Source organism: Vespa velutina, chromosome 22 (genome assembly GCF_912470025.1).
Source record: "Vespa velutina chromosome 22, iVesVel2.1, whole genome shotgun sequence".
Taxonomy (NCBI): Eukaryota; Metazoa; Arthropoda; class Insecta; order Hymenoptera; family Vespidae; genus Vespa; species Vespa velutina.
In genome coordinates, this window is record NC_062209.1 from 2,162,054 (window position 1) to 2,179,553 (window position 17,500).

General features: G+C 34.0%; 1 protein-coding gene across 4 annotated transcripts in view; it reads right to left on the reverse strand.

The window, feature by feature from the left end:
• The window catches only part of LOC124956479 (insulin-like growth factor 2 mRNA-binding protein 2), a 127,211-nt gene that overhangs the window by 101,775 nt on the left and 7,936 nt on the right, over positions 1-17,500 (reverse strand). The window lies entirely within an intron of this gene.

The following is a 17,500-nucleotide window of genomic DNA, read 5'->3' on the forward strand; positions in this document are numbered from 1 at the left end:
GACTAAAGGCGACGTTTTTGATATTTGACCGATCTTAACATTAACAACTGTGAATGTGAATCATTTAGAGATATTATACTTTTATTTACCTTACTTATATATTTGGTTAATGTTTATGTATCTAGGTATTATCTATAATCCGTGACTTTGGCCTACAAGGTCGTGATAATATAATTCAGTCAGAGATCCAAGAATATAAAAGAACCGTTGCCAACAGCAACAACAATAACAACAACAACAACAACAACAATAATAATAATAATAATAATAATAATAATAATAATGATGATGGCGATGATAGCGATGATGGCGATGATGATGATGATATAAGAAACACTTTTGATAAATATTTGACGAGTGTTGGTAATATTTCTTCTATGTAAACTATACATATGTAAATACGTATCAATGTATCTTTGTATTAATATAATGTATATATGTACGTAATATTATCACGATACGTTTATGTATATATATATTCGCGTTCGAAAAATTAACAGATCGTGTCTAATTAAAACTGTAATTCGTGAGTATCTTAATGAGAATGATTCTCATTGGTCGGCATTACGACCAATAACGAAGATCCATCGAACAAAACGAGATATACTTTTTATTGTAGATTAATACTACAAACGTACGAGTGTACGAATGTTTTTAGAAAGGTCATTTATATATATATATATATATATATATATGTTAGTAATTAATTCTTATTGGGCCTTTATAACCAAAAAAAAAAAAAAAAGATTGAAATATACGATTCGACGAAAGATGGCGATAATATCGTTTCCTGGTTTAATATCTAGATCGATATTTTTCTATTTGGTTTCTTATATATAAGTATTTTTTTTTCTGTTTTCTTTTTTTTTTTTTCTTTTCTATGAAATTTTATTATTCGAAGCGTTTTCATATTCGTTTTCAATTATCTTCTTTTTTTTTTTTTGTGTCCATTTGTTTTATCTTTAAATCCGACAAATTTTGTCCTCTTCTTTATAATTCGTTAAATCAATGTAGATATTTTATTAATATTTTTTATGCAGTATGATCTTACTTTTATTTTTTTTTCCCGATACTTTCAATAATATACTTTCATCTCTTTCGATACTTTAACCTTAAATTCATATCTTAAGGTATAGTTATTTCATTGATATTTTTTATACAACGTGGTTATGTTTTCTTATATATATATATATATATATAAATAACAACTAATGAAAGTATTTGTTTTTAGGGAGAAAAAGAAATCTATTAAATCAGTCAATACATGCATACATACGTACATACATGCATGCATACATACATACATATATACATGCATATATGCACATATGCATTTGTCGAAAGTTATATACAGAGAGTGGTACGTGACGTCACATATTGCAATGTCAAAGGTAAAGTTCGAAGAATATACATATATCAGAGAAAGAGAAAAAGATTCTGTGGGAAAGAAGATCACAACGGAAAACTTGGTCAGAGTGAGAGAGATAGATAGATAGATAGATAGATAAAGAGAGAGAGTGAGATAGAGAGAGAGAGAGAGAGAGAGAGAGAGGAAGGTGCGTAAGAAGAAAAGAATAGACAAGTAGATATTATATCGTAGTATACTAGTTTCTACTCACAGGAATAGAAATATATATACATATATATATATATATATATGTATGTATATATGTATATATATGGCAAGTTACAAAGAGACCAAACTCTCACCGTTCCGGTAGGTGGTCCATTATATAAAAAAAATTTCTCTCTCTCTCTCTCTATCTCTCTCTCTATCTCTTTCTAATCTCGAGTGACTCGTTCGTGAAGAATAGAAGAGGCTGCAGAATAAAAAAGGAGAAGAAGAAGAAGAAGAAGAAGAAGAAAATATCAAGCTGGAAAGTTTTATTCCATAAGGACATTATCGCCCCCGTGGTCCTTCGTGAAAATTAGCTTAGATGATGTCTCAAGTGGGGAGGGGAAAGAAGCGGTTTTTATTTGTTTGATAATACTCTCATACTCTATGATGATTAAATAGATAGTTCAATTGTTAAAGGACGAACCGTCCGTTTCTTCTTTTCTTTTTTTTTTTTTTTCTTATTCTCTCTCACTCTCTCTCTCTCTCTCTCTCTCTCTCTCTCTCTCTCTCTCTCTCTCTCTCTCTCTGTTTTGCTTTCTTTGGTTACCGATAAAGATCTCGAAACTTCACAGCTGTGAGTGTTTCTTTTTTTCTTTTTCACGCTGCTTTCTTCTTCTTCTTCTTCTTCTTCTTCTTTTTAGCTTTTTCATTTTTATTGTTATTTTTCTTTTTACTTGTTTCCTTTTTTTTTTTCTCGTACGTACAAGATCCTCGAAAAAACCGGGTATATCATTTATCATCATCATCTTCTTCTTCTCTTTTCTCTCTCTCTCTCTCTCTCTCTCTCTTTTTAGTTAGTACACACGCATACACACAACAAATATACTCTTCAGAGTTTTAACTACAAATAGCGTCTGGCGAATGATAGTACATGTTCGCGAACATTGAATATGGAATGTCATGGGTATGTATGTAAAATCGTATTAAAAACAAATAAAAGTACTTTGGATTAGGCTTTAAGAATGCTTTACGTAAACGTGTACGAATTAAAAATACGAATGACAAAGGCAAGAAACGTATTAGAAGATTATCGGAGAGAAGAAATTGTTTTATGAGAAGAACCAGCGAGATAGATAATTAAAAAAAAGAAAAAAAGAGAGACAGATAAATACAGAAAGAAAGAGAGAGAGAGAGAGAGAGAGAAGGGCGAAAGGGCCAAGAAGAAGGAAATAAAATAAAATAAAATAAAATAAAATAAAAAAAAAAAAAAAGAGAGAGAAAGAAAAAAAGAAGTAGCATCGTAAATGGCTACTATAGCCATGTTACATGTCACAAGTACAACCCCTCGAAATGAATCCACCTAGTTCGCGCAACAATAAAATCTTCCTAAAGTGTTGTTCCTCGTGGATGAACGTATATGGTTGGATGGTTGAATGGTTAGTTGGTTGGTTGGTTAGTTGGTTGGTTGGTTGGTTGGGTGGTGGTTGTTGCTTGGATGGACTCGTAGTACTTGAGAGTTTCAGAAAACAGGTTTCACGTATTCTTATACATGCGAACGGCTATTTGCGACAAGTTGCATAGATATTCGTAGGGTAGTAGTGTGACTAAATCTAACGATACTATGTATATATATATATATATATATATATATATATATATATATATATATATATATATATATATATATATATTTAATGCCCTGTAATAAAAAGGAAGGGCGTTGAACGTGCTCGCTATCGTTTCTAACGAAACGACAATGTCCTTTCTTTATTATTTGTCCGAACCCCTCCTCTCTCACTCACTCACTCTCTCTCTCTCTCTCTCTCTCTCTCTCTCTCTCTCTGTCTCTCTCCTTCTCACTCACTCTTCCTCTTTTTTTTGTTGCCCTATTCTTTTTTTTTTTCTTCTCTATTTTTGTTTTCCCTTTTTATTGGTGTTTTTTTCTTTCTCTTTTCTTCCTCTTTTTTTTGTTCTTCTTCTTCTTCTTCTTTTTCTTTTTCTTTTTCTCCACAGATCGAAACTATTCTAACACGGAGATATTTCATACACGTTTTACGCTACTTCCGCAATATCTGCCCCATTCTCACGTTTATTACATTAATCTGAACGAAGGGTCTCCCTTATGTCACGGAGTTTCACGCTACGTAACTATCAACGATAGGAACGAATCGTAGAAAGAACGAGAGAAAGAGAGAGAGAGAGAGAGAGAGAGAGAAAGAGACAGCTGCGTTGAATATATATATATATATATATATATATATTTTTTTTTTCTTTTCTTTCTAATTCAATTTATCTTATTGTTTGTTTAAAATATATATATATATTTTAAACGAACATTTTAATTACGATTTCTTTCTTTCTTTTTTTTTTTTTTTTTTTTTTTAATATAAATCTTACCACATTCATCGTTATTCAATTTAAAGATTTGTAATCGATGATCTTCTCTTTTTTCTATACGTTTCCTTTTTCTCTTTCTTCTTTTTTTTTTGTTTCGTTTTTGTTTTATACAATTCATACTCGAATTTTTATGAATTATATATATATATATATATATATATATATATATATATATACCGACTCTTCGATCGGCAATTAATGCTCTTTGTTTTACTATTTTCTGCTTTGTTTCCTTTTTGTTTTGTTCTCCTTTTGTTTTATTCGTTTATTATTTAATTTTTTTTTTTTTTTTTTTTTTTTTTTTTAATACGACAAAAATGAAAAATAAATCGAATAAACGTTGGCAGGAAAGGAAAAAGAAAGTAGGATAAAAAAGAAGGAATAAATTATAATACATTATGACAAATTTTCAATTTTCATTGAACGAAATATAACGGGGATACTATGAAATTATTTGCACGTTATAATTAACAAATGATTATTATTATTATTATTATTATTATTATTATTATTATTATTATTAAATATTGTAATGGATAGCTCATAAATTTCTTAATCATACGAAATTTAATGTTCGAATTAATTAACTTCCGTGAACGCATATCGCGATGGATTTCATCAACACGAGTTTAATGAACTCTTATCTTCTCTTTCTCTCTCTCTCTCTCTCTCTTTCAACCTCGTTCTATATATATATATATATATATATATATATATATATATATATATATACAATTTGCAAAAAGAAAGAGAGTAGTGGAAAGGGGATGAAGAGGGGTTCGTATAATTCTTTTCCTTAACCCGTAATAAGACACTTTTTTTTATTCGATTATCGAAGAAGTATCGAAGAATAATAAGAGTAAGAAGAGTAAAAGAAAGGAAGGAATATAGGAAGGAAATAAGGAAGAGCGAGACACGAGGATCCGTACGGTTAAAAAAGTATGCCTGTACCTATACCAAAACGGGACACCCGTTATATGCCTAAAATATACTGGCATTTCGTATGGGGCGCGCTGCTAAGAAATGCAGAAACAGCAGTTGCTATGTTAGGTGGTACTCCCTCTCGAGAATACAACCATACGATAGAATATACGTATATATATACATACATATATATATGAGTGTGAGCGAGCGAGAAAGACAGAAAGAGACAGGACAGAAAAAGAAAGAAAGAGAGAGAGAGAGAAAGAGAGATACGGTTCTCTCTCTCTCTCTCTCTCTCTCTCTCTCTCTCTCTCTCTCTCTCTCTTGCATCCTTTTTCTAAGCATCGAAGAAACTCATGCAAGCCTGACACGCATACAACCTCACAGGGATCCACGTGATTACATAGACGAGGGAGTGAAGCTAGAGAGAGAGAGAGAGATGATGAGGACGAAGTGGTAAGGATTATAGGATCCTCGAAAGTTGTAGTAGTAATAGTAGTATTGGTAGTAATAATAGTAATAGTAATAGTGATAGTAGTAGTAGTAGTAGTATTATTTTAATAGTAGTAGTATTAATAGTAATACTAACAGTAGTAGTAGTAGTAATAATACTAACACTAACAGTAGTAGTAGTAGTAGTAGTAGTAGTAGTAATACAACGATGTGATTGTGCATTTGTAAAGAAGAAGAAGAAGAAGAAGAAGAAGAAGAAGAAGAAGAAGAAGAAGAAGAAGAAGAAGAAGAAGAAGAAGATGAAGAAGAAGAAGAAGAAGGGGACAGAAAAGAGGGAGTGAAAACGAGATAGGGAAGGTTGGTAGGTTGGTAGGTAGGTAGGTAGGTAAGTTGGTAGGTAGGTAAGTAAGTATTAGGACGGTGCGAGAGGAAGGAAGAGGTTGGGGGATCGCTGAGGGATGGGTTGCTGAGGAAAAAGAGAGAAAGAGAGAAGGCAAAAGAAGGGGAAGGAGAATGGGGGGAGGAGGGTGAGGTTGAAGGGGAAGAAAGAAAGAGAGAAGCTGTTTCAAGTAAGCATAGCCGGGATGTGTGGAGAAGAAGGAAGAGCGGGTTCGTTCCTCGGGGCAAGTCGGTGTACGATCAGGCTAAAGAGAGAGAGAGAGAGAGAGAGAGAAAGGGGAGGGGAGAGAGAGAGAGAGAGAAGAGAAGAAAGAAAGAGAGTAGGTAGAGAGTAGGTTAGCAGGCTTTCCCGAGGGAGAGGGTAATAGCGGATTGTCCCGGTGAACGAGGAGGACGGCAAGTGCCTTTATAGTGGGTCAGTACTAGTCGGCACCCGGCTAGCGAGCTTTCAAGGTCTCCCCCTCCCTTTCCTCCCTCACCCTCTAACCGTGGCATCCCCTTCCTCCTCGATTGGGTCCCACTAAATCCCTTCCCTTTACCATTCTCCCTTCTCTTTGCTTCTTCTCTCTTCTCTCTTGCCTACACGCAAAACTGCCAGGTAGATGAAACCTCGGCCGAGCAAGAGCAAGCTTAGAAGAGAACTACTATCCATGTTATGCTTTTGTGGTAGTGGTAATGGTAATGGTAATGGTAATGGTAATGGTGATGGTGATGCTGATGTTAAGATTGTGGTGGTATGCTAGTGGTGCCACACATCTAATACATATTCCTTCTCTAGTCTCTATCGCGTTCTTTCTCTTTCTCTTTCTCTCTCTCTCTCTCTTTCTCACACTCCTTATGTTTCTTTCTTTCTTTCTTTCAAGTTTCCCTCTTAGATCACGAAAACTCGAATCGTCTTTGGTAGGACAAACGATGCATTCCCTTTCGACGCTCTTTACGAATTTCCAAAGAGAGAGAGAGAGAGAGAGAGAGAGAGAGAGAGAGAGAGAGAGAGAAAAAAGAAAATAACTAATCATATATTTTTATGTTCAATCAATATACTTTTTCGTTCATACGTATATATATATATATATATATACATATATATATATGTATAGTATGCGTGTAGATGTTTATATAATAAGTGGTATATTAGAGATTACATAAGTTATATTACATAATCTTTAATATATAATATAGAAAAAAAAAGATATATAGAGATTATATAATTATATAAATATATTAAATTTCGTCTCGATGTGAGAACGAATTGAAAACATTTTGATATAATTTAGTTTCGATCGAATAATAAAATCCTATCTCGTCAGTTTCTTTTTTTATTCTATGCCATTTTTCTTTCTATTTTTTTTTCTTTTCTATTTATTTCATTTTCTTTTATTATTACTATCACTATTACCTATTATTATTATCATTATTATCCCTTTTTTTTTATATATATATATATATATATAGAATAAATGAATATTCACGGCGTTGAACGATGCAACGTCACGCATAGAAACGAAGAGACAAGGAGTACCATCTGGAAATTAGCAACTCGGCGTTTAATTCGACTCCGGTCGACGGGAGAGACAAGCACTTTTCATGGTCTATCTCGTTCTCGTTTGATAAGTAAAGTACTTATGCATACATATAAAAGTGGACGAAGGAAAAGTATGATAATTATATAGAGAAAGAGAGACAAGTTGATTTGCGAAAGAACGAGCGCCGCGTACGAGCGTTCTTTTAACGGAGCATCTTCCATTTCCCCCGTGAGAAATTAGAACTTGAGGCTTTTAGCTTAGTTTGCGAGACAAGAAGAAAGAAAAAGAGAGAAAGAGAGAGAGAGTGAGAGAGAGAGAGAGAGAGAAAGGAAAAAAAAAAGGAGATGAGATAATTAATTCCTTTTTCCTTTCCTTTTCTTTTCTTCCTTTTTCCTCCCTTATCGTTTTTATTAATCGTTCATACGATACTAACTTTCTCTTCCTTCCTTCTTCCTTCTTCCTTTTACTCTTCATCATCGTTCTTTTTCTTTTCTTTTCTTCTTCTTCTTTTTTCTTTCTCCTTTTTTTTTTTCCCCCTCAACCATGACATAATACTCGGATATGTCTCTTTGGAAGAGGGAAAGGAGGAAAGGAGGAAAGCCTGCTACGAGATGAAAGGGAGCCTCGAAGAGAAGGAAGGAGAGAAAGTAAGCGACCAGAGAGGGTGAAAGAGGTATAGGTAGAGTAGAACCTTTAGGGTTCACCCTGTGTACAAATCCTCTGTATGCGTGTGCGTAATACCAGAAAGACAGAGATAGACAGAAAGAGTGTGAGAGAGAGAGAGAGAGAGAAAGAGAGAAAGAGAGAGGGGGAGAAAGAGAGAGAGAGAGAGAGAGAACACTAGCTCCACGGGGAAGTAATGAAATATTTGGGTAGCGCTCAGCTAGAATGGGAATGGGAATGAGAACAGGTTCCTGTTGCGCATTCCAGGCCGATGCTGAATGCCGATGCCTTGGACACGGCGGTTGCCACGACTAGGTACATAAATTACTATTGGGTTACAACTCGTTGGGGCCTTATAGTGGTCCCACGGAAATCCTTCTCCTCCTCGCGTCTCCTTCTCGCGTCCATAAGTATCGTGACTCACGTTATTCGAGAACGAAGAACGAAAAAAAAAAATAAAAAAGAAAAAAAAAAAAAAGAAGAAGGAGAGAAAGATAAAGGATAGATCGTATTGAAAGTACGCCTATTCGTATAGTTAGATGGTTGGGTATATAAGGATTAACGGGGTCAAGGGTCGTACAAGAACGAAGAGACGTATCTAAATTCTAATCGAACACGTTTTCTCTCTCTCGTCCTCCTCACCCCTCCCTCTCCCTCTCTCTTTCTTTTTTTTTTTCTCTTTCTCTTCTCTTCCTTTTCTCAAGTCAAACTTTCGAAACGATCTTTCCATATAAATGACGAATATATATATATATATATATATGTATGCACGGAAAAGAATATTTTACATTCTTTATTTTTTTTTCTTTTTTTCTTCGAGTCGTAATCCTCGATTCGATCGAGTTTCCAATCAAAATTTTATTCAGATCGCTCGAAAGAAAAGAGAAAAAAAAAAGAAAAAAAAGAAAAAGGAAAAAGAAAAATGAAGAAAACTGAGAATAAAAAAAAAAAGAGAAAGAACGTTACGCCTCGATCCGTCGAGAAAGAAGAAAAAGAAAAAATAGAGAGAGAGAGAGAGAGAGAGAGAAAGAAAAAGAGAAAAAACTGTAAGCAATCGGGAAAAGAAAAGTATTTGTGATTTTGGAATTAACTATTGTAGATGAAAGAAAAAACGAAAAAAAAAAAAAAAAAGGAAAAAGGAAAAAAGAAAGCAAATAAAAAATCGTGAAGTATTTGATAGAAAGAATTGCGAGATGGAAAAAGAAAAGAAAAAAAAAAAGAATTTGCGAAGAAAAGAACGATCAATGATATCTTGATTTACGATCGATCGATCGATCGATCGATCTTCTCCTGGCGCGAAAATAAAATTGGAGCAGTTAGTCGGGTTCTCCGTATTCTCTCTTTCTCTCTCTCTCTCTCTATCTCTTTCACTTTTTCACGCGCGGCAAAGAATAAAGCAAAAATCTTTCCGTTCTCATTTGGCCTTGTGGCATACATCTTTCTTTTGCACATCCCTCTCTCTCTCTCTCTCTCTCGGTCCTCGTGCATCCTCCATCCTCTCTCTCTCACTCTCTCTCTCTCTCTCGCTCCTCGTGCATCCTCCACCCTCTCTCTCTCTCTCTCTCTCTCTCTCTCTCTCTCTCCGTTTCGTTCTCACTCTTTCGCGTTCATTCGTTCTTTCGTACGTTCTTTCGTTCGTTCGTTCGTTCGTTCGTTCGTTCGTTCGTTCGTTCGTACACGTTTCTTCCCTTCCGCCGAACTCTTCTCAGCGTGAGAGAGCGGCCACACAAAGAGAGAACGAAGAGTACAATGGATTACTTAGACGGGTAGGTTAGTTTGCCGAATGAAGCGGCGAACGGGCCCACGCACGTTAAGATAGGTCCTGACTTGTGAGCGAGAGAATCCGCAGTAAGCGCGCCAAACGCGCGCGAATTCACGATTCACGGCTACCTTCTTCTTTTTCTTTTTCTTTTTCTTTTTCATTCCTTCTTCCTTTTCTTTTTTCTTCTTCTTCTTTTTTTTTTATTTTTTTTTTTTTTTTTTTTTTTTTATTTATTTCTTTCTCTTCTAAATTCCTGTAAGTTCTCCTATAAGTCGCGTTTATTCATTTCTCTCTCTCTCTCTCTCTCTCTCTCTCTGTCCATTTATATTTTAACATTTATATTCCTTTTATATTCATACGTATATTATGTTATATTAGAAATGAGAATTGTTTCGTCGATTTGTATAATTAATTAAGTATATATTTAAATAATTAATATATTTTGAATAATTAAAATGATTGGGCATGTTAGATTAGATCGATTTAGAAAATTAATTTTTACGATATGTCTTATAGTTATTCTCATATACATACACACATGCATATATATATATATATATATATATATATGTATGTATTGTACTATTAGAGATATAAGAATTGTTTAGTCCTTTTATACTTTCAAGATTAAATCTCATAGAACAATAAAAATTAGATAATCAAGGAATTATCGGAAGCTACGTTTAATAATTAAATTAAATCTAATCATTTCTATATGTGTTAATCGTTTTTCTTCTCTTTTTTTTTTTTTTTATTTTTCCTTCTCTTTACTTTTTTCCTCTCGTCTTCACTTTCACCATGGAATTCGTCGAATTTAATTATGAATAATCAATTATTACTAGCGAATTATTATTAAGAATTAATAGTAAATTTTTTAATTTAGGAACGAAGTTTCTAATTGGGTGAGAAGATTTAAGCGAATAACAAAACAAAAAAAAAAAAAAAAAAAAAAGAAAAAAAAAGGAAAGAAGAAAAAAAAAAGGAGAGAAAACAAGACGAAAAAGGAGTAAAATGAGACAACAACAAAGAAAAAGAAGGAGAACAATAATAGGAAAAAAAAAAAAAAAAAAAAAAAAAAAAAGAAAAGAAAAAAAAGAAAAAGAACCACACAAAAAAAAAAAAAGAATCAGAAAAATGCTGCTGAACATCTCTCTTTCGGCAAGGAACGGCACGAAGAGAAAGAGAGAGAAAGAAAGAGAGAGAAAGAAAGAAAGAGAGAGAGAGAGAGAGAGAGAGCTTGTGTCCTTGGTTTTATTGATCTCAAATTGAATCGGTCCGCGCGACGTTACGTTCTTTGTCGGTCGTAAGAGAGAACTTTGACTGTGTGTTACGGTACGGTGGTACACCTGGAGGGCGCGTACCTATAACGTCCCTAATCCTTTAACGAGTCATGAAGAATAGAACTAGAAATATATCTTGTATCAGATATGTATATATTTCTCGTATCGTTAATTCGAAACTCTCTCTCTCTCTCTCTTTCTCTCTCTGTCTCTCTTTCTTCTTCTTTTCTCTCCCTCTTTCTACTATATTTTTACGTCAATGAAAATATTCCCTTTTCTCTTTTTATTATATACTCATCTCACATAGTCGTAGATATTCTCCGTTCTTTTCTATTCCTTATTTTTTTTTTTTTTTTTGTCTTTCTTCTCTCTTTCTTTCTTTCATTCTCTTTTTATTATATTCTCTCACACGTCAGAAATTGAGAGAGAATATTTCAGATATTTTCTTTCTCTCTATCTCTCTCTCACTCTCTATTTTTTTTTTTTTCCTTTGCTACTTTACTCTCCTGTCAATGAGATATCTTCTTTTTCTTTCTCCCTCTTTCTTCTTTTTTACAATATTATCACGTCAATCAGTTATTCTCTTTCTCTTTCTCTTTTCTATTCTTTTCTTTTCTTTTCTTTTTTTTTTTTTTTTTTTTTTTATTAAATTATATTATCAAATCGATGAGATATTTTTTACTTTCCTTTTCTCTATTTCTCTCTCTCTTTCACATATATATACACACACATACACACACACACACACAAACACATCAATGAAATATAATCTCGATCTATTCCCATCTTTCTATTATAATTCTTTCATCGGTGAAATTGTTACGTGATATTTATGAACACAAGAAAAAAAAATATAATTCTTTAATAAATATCATTCGGATTCGTTGTAAATTGTGATCGTTCGATTCGTAATTTCGTTTAAGTAAAATATCTAAGAGGAAATGAATTATGGTAGTCTTTGTTTTCCTTTTTTTTTTTTTTTTTTCGAATATTATCGTTAATAAAAAAGCGATGAAGAGGAAGAAAGAGAGAGAGAGAGAGAGAGAGAGAGAAGAAAATTATAAAGTATGAACGATCGATGGTTTAAAGTACGATCGAATGGACGCGTGAATACGATCCATCGTAAATTATTCATAGTATATATATGTATACGTAAATACATACATACACATATATATATACAATATACGTATACACCTATAAAGAAATCGAAGTGTGAGATTAAATGAAATTAATTACAACGATAAATTGTCCTTTTGCGAGGCGGTGGAAGATACGGTATTGCCGTGTAACATGATCGCGCGACAAATAAAGAAGGATCGATCGATTTTTATCGATCCTGCTACATAGTACGTAATAATCAACGTTTCGATCTTTCAAGAGAAAGAATGAGGATGTTACTATATATACGATCGATCGATCGTCAGATAAATTGGTCGGTCGATCAATCGACCATAAATTCTATCGAGAGTCGTTATATATCGATCCTTTATCCCTATTAATTAATTCTTATTCTTTCAAATCTTTCATTATTTATTTATTTATTTATTTATTTATTTATTATTATTATACTCATGACACGTCAATTTTATTACTTTATACTTTAATTTAATTATATTTGAAAGTGTCAAAAATCGTTCCTCTCCTCCTCCTCCTCCTCCCCCCTCCCACTACCCACCCTTTTTTCACTTTTCTTTTGTACCTTCTGTCGGTCATTATAAAATAATAATAATAATAATAATAATAATAATAATAATAATAATAATAATGATAATAATAATAATAATAATAATAATAATTTGTTTCTTCCTTCTCTCTCTTTCTCCCTTTCTTTTTCTTTCTCTCTCTCTCTCTCTCTCTCTCTGTCTCTTTTTTCTCAATTTTCATTCAACGACTTGAATTTTATTCAACTTTTTTCAAAAGAACTTCCAATATGTACTTTGTTTGCTAGAATGATAAAAAGAGAAAACAACATTGAGAGAAAGAAAAGAAAAAAAAAAAAAACAGGAAAGAAAAGAAAAAAAGAAAAAGAATAAAGAGTAGAGAAAGGAAAAACGAGATAGATATAGATAAATAGATAAAGAAAGAGAGAGAGAGAGAGAGTTAGATATAGATATAGATATAAAGATAGAGAGAATTTGGGTTCGCGGTGTTCGTTCGTTCGTTCGTTTTCGTTCGTTCGTTCGTTCGTTCGTTCGTTCGTTCGTTCCTAGATTAAATCACTCGGTCAGTTTTCTTTTCGGGGTAGCGCAGCCGGCCCCATGGACAAAGGACGGCATTTCTCGGAAGAGACTCGGACCGAGACTTTGGGAATTAAAATAATATCCGCTCGTTCGGAGATTAATGGCGCCGTGCTGATGCAATTTTTCTGCGAGCGTAGCCCATGTCCGAGGAGCTACTAAGGCATCGTATCCCACCCCATTCCATCCCATCCCATCCGAATTCTACCCCCCACCCAACCCCATCTCCTGTCTCATGGTATCCCATTCCAAACTACCACCCTCCCAAACCCTCCCTCTTTCCCTCTCTTCCATTTCTCATACAACAGTACTTTCCCTATGCCACCCTAATTTTTTCATACTTTCATTCCAGGACCAGATAGCATATTGTAAAATCAAATTCATTTTGTATCAAACGTTACCATAACCATTATTACACCATCATCACCATCATCATTCGTCATTATCATCGTCATTATCATCGTCATTTTTTATACTTGTTTTTTTTTTCTTTCCTTTCAACGGTGGAAACGTTAAAAAATCGATAAACGCTTTCGCTTTTTCGATCCCCTTTCGGTCCCTCCTCTCACTTTTCATTTTTTGTCTTTTATCTTTTCTTCTTCTTCTTCTTCTTCTTCTCTCGAATTTCTTTTTTTTTTCTTCTTCTTCTTCTTCCCCTCCCCCCGCCCAACCCCTCCCCCCACCGTCATTCTCCTCCCTTTCGAAATTATTCCAGACGATAAACTTTCTTTTTCATGTTCTTTTATTTCTTTCGAAAGAAAGAGAGAGATAGAGAGAAAGATATATATATATATATATCTCACTCTTTTTTTGTCTACGTTTTTTTTTCTTCGGGATAAAAAAATCACAGAGCGAACGGTGCAACCGGGCAAATTAGCATCGCGAGCTCAATATCTCCATATAATGTAAGGACTCGTAATCGGGCAGGTGCAAACGATCTTCATTCTCTCTTTATATATATATATATATATATATATATTTCCCTCTCTCTCTCTCTCTCTCTCTCTCTCTCTCTCTCTCTGTTTTACGATATACTTTCTTTTTTTCTTCTTCTCGCTATCTCTTGCTTGTCCATGTTTTATATATCCTTCGATGGATAGCTCGTGGACCGGTTCATTGACACCTGTCGAAAGACTCTCGGGTTTCTTCTTCGTACCTGACAATTACGCGCGCACGTGGGCCATGTCGATTCCAAATGTTCGTTCAATCAACCAATCTCTATCTCTCTCTTTTTATATATATATATATATATTTCTTATTTTTATGGTATGTACTTATATTCTTTTACTTTCTCTTATCATGTTTCCTTTTTGCTTTCAAATCTGAAAGTACACATATATATACACACACACACACACATATATATATATATATAAATATCTTATTTTTATTATATGTTATTACTATATATACTTATATCTCGTTCATCACTCTTTCTTTTCTTTTTACTTTCATTAAACGTAAACACATCCGCGCATCTTCCTTCCTTCCTTCTTTTCTTTTTTCTTTTCTTTTTTTTTTTTTTTTTTGCTTTCCCATTCGTTTCTTTCATTTCTCTTTTTTCTTTATTTCTTTTCACAATCTTTCGACCAATAAATATTTCGATTATTCTAATTTCAAAAGCTTCATATCCCGATTAGTCAATAATTATACACTTTTTTTATATTTTTTTTTCTATATGATAAGCAACATAATTTCGAATTCATTCATTCGTTCGTTCGTTCGATCGTTCGTTCATTCATTCAGTCGATCGATCAATCATTCATTCATTCATTCATTCATTCCTTCGTTCATTCATTTCTCTCTCTCTACATTTATTTTTAAATTTAATATAATTTATACTTTATCCATGAATTTTTTAACATTACTATAGACATCTCTCTCTCTCTCTCTCTCTTTCTATCTCTTAGTCGAATGTTCTAAATATAGGATTTACTTTCTCCATGCTGGTTGTCGCGTAAAACACTTTTCTTCCCCCGACTCCCTCCTTCGCCCTCCAACCCCTCCGGTTAAACTCTATTTCGGTTGCATCGTTGAGCCACGGAAAGACAAGAAGAGAAATAGAAAGACAGACAGACAGACAGACAGAAAAAGAGAAAGAGAGATAAAGAGAGAGAGAGAGAGAGAGAGAGAGAGAGAGAGAGAGAGAGAGAGAACTCAAATACGTAAAGACGACTTTAAGATACGATATACACGCGTTTGTTTCCCTTTCGTTACATCCCTGGTTACATCCCTCTTTCCGTTTCCTCGAGTAGTCACACCAATTATATTCTAATCGTTATTGTAATAGTAACAAACGTTACGTCCGATACAATGGGGAGGGAGGAGGGGGAAGGGGAAGAAAAAGAAACCTTCAAGAGTGAGTGAGAGAACGGAATACGTATACACACACACACACACATACATATATATACACATACATACATATATATATATGTATATACGTATGTATATATGAAGAAACACCATACCATGTTAGTAGAGAATATTTCGCGGCAAATTTTTCGAAGCGGTTTCTCTATGGATATTCTCTATGGCCCTATTGAATTCTACCTCTTAATACCGGTTTCGGAAAGCGTAACGATTTGAAACCGTTATTCCGCGGCGTTATTCAGGCTCGTTCCTCGCGTTTTGCCGACGAGTTTATCTCTCTCTCTCTTTTTTTTTTCTCTCTCTCTCTCTCTCTCTTTCTCTCATACTCTTTCATACTATCTGTGCGTTGGAAGCAAAATTGACCGACCGGATGGAGATGTCACGCTTCTTCATCGTTTTTTTTCTACTTTTTTCTCTCTCTCTCTCTCTCTCTCTCTCCTCTTTTTTCCTTTTTTTTCTTCCTCCTCCTCCTCCTCTTCCTCCTTCTCCTTCTCCTTCTCCTCCTGCCTCCTCTTTTTCTTGTTACTCTTATTCGTTATATCGTAAAGAAATTACGATGGGACAAAAAGAGAGAAGAGAAAATTAAAGTAAAGAGATAAAGAGAGAGAGAGAGAGAGAGAGAGAGAGAGAGAGAGAGAGAGAGAGAGAGAGAGAGAGAGAGAGAGAGATAGGTATATCTTCGTGAACCTTCGAAGGTACTTTAATATGAAAAAAAAAAAAAAAAAAAAAAAAAAAAAAAAAGAAAAAGAAAAGGTTACTCCTTGAGACTTGCTAGGACCTCAACTCTTCCTTTTCGACTCGAGACGATAATATCGTATCAAGTCGCGAGGTAATCGATATTACGAGAACGAACGAAAGAGAACGATGATGATGTTACATTAGCATTTCCTTTAAAGTCCGTCGCATTACAAAGAAATAGAAGATTGGATATTAATGTCGGATACTTGGCAAAAAAGAGAGAGAGAGAGAGAGAGAGAGCGAGAGCGAGGGAGAGAGATAAAGAGATAAAGAAGAGAAGAAGAGTGATAAAGAAGAGATCGAAGTTATTATTATACGTCTTTGGTAATAATAAATAAGAGGAAAGGAATGTATAATATATCGGTTTTTAATGAAGTAGATAAACAAATGAAAGAGAACGCAAACCAATATAAAAATGTCTGACTAGGATCGTTATATGTATGTATATTGACACACATACATTTTATATATATGTATGTATGAATGTATGTATGTATGTATACACTTTGTCATTGCGAGAAATGAAAGAAACAAAAAGAGAGAAAGAGAGAGAGAGAGAGAGAGAGAGAGAGAGAGAGAAAAAGAGGGGAAGAGCTAACGAACGATAAACGACCGACGCGACGAAGATTCAGACAGCTGTACAACGAAATAATCCATGGTTGACCATAGTTAATAACGTTTCAGAGTGTTGCTTCTTCAAACGAGTTCGAATTTCTTTATCTAAATGATATTTTTATCTATATATATATATATTCCTATATCTATCTCTTTTTCTGTTACGAAGGTTGAAATCGGTATTCGATCGACCGTTCAATCGATCGATCGATCGATCGAACGATTGGTTGGTTGGTTGGTTGGTTGGTTGATCGGCTTATCGAAATAAACGAGCCGAGGCCACAGGAGAACAATTTTTGAGTGTTGGTTACCGGTGCACCGTTTAACGGTTAACTTTTTTTCTTTTCCTTATTTTTGTTTCTTTTTTCTTTTTTTTTTTTTTTTTAATTTTGTTTCGTTTTGTTTTTCGGTTTTTTTCTTTTTTCTTTTTCGAGGACAGGTGCCTCCGAACGCGAGGCACGCGACAAATCGTGCCGCAGCCATTCGTAGCACGCTCATCAACATCGTTCTCTCTCTCTCTCTCTCTCTCTCTCTCTCTCTCTCTCTCTCTCTCTTTTTCTTTCTTTTTTTTCCTT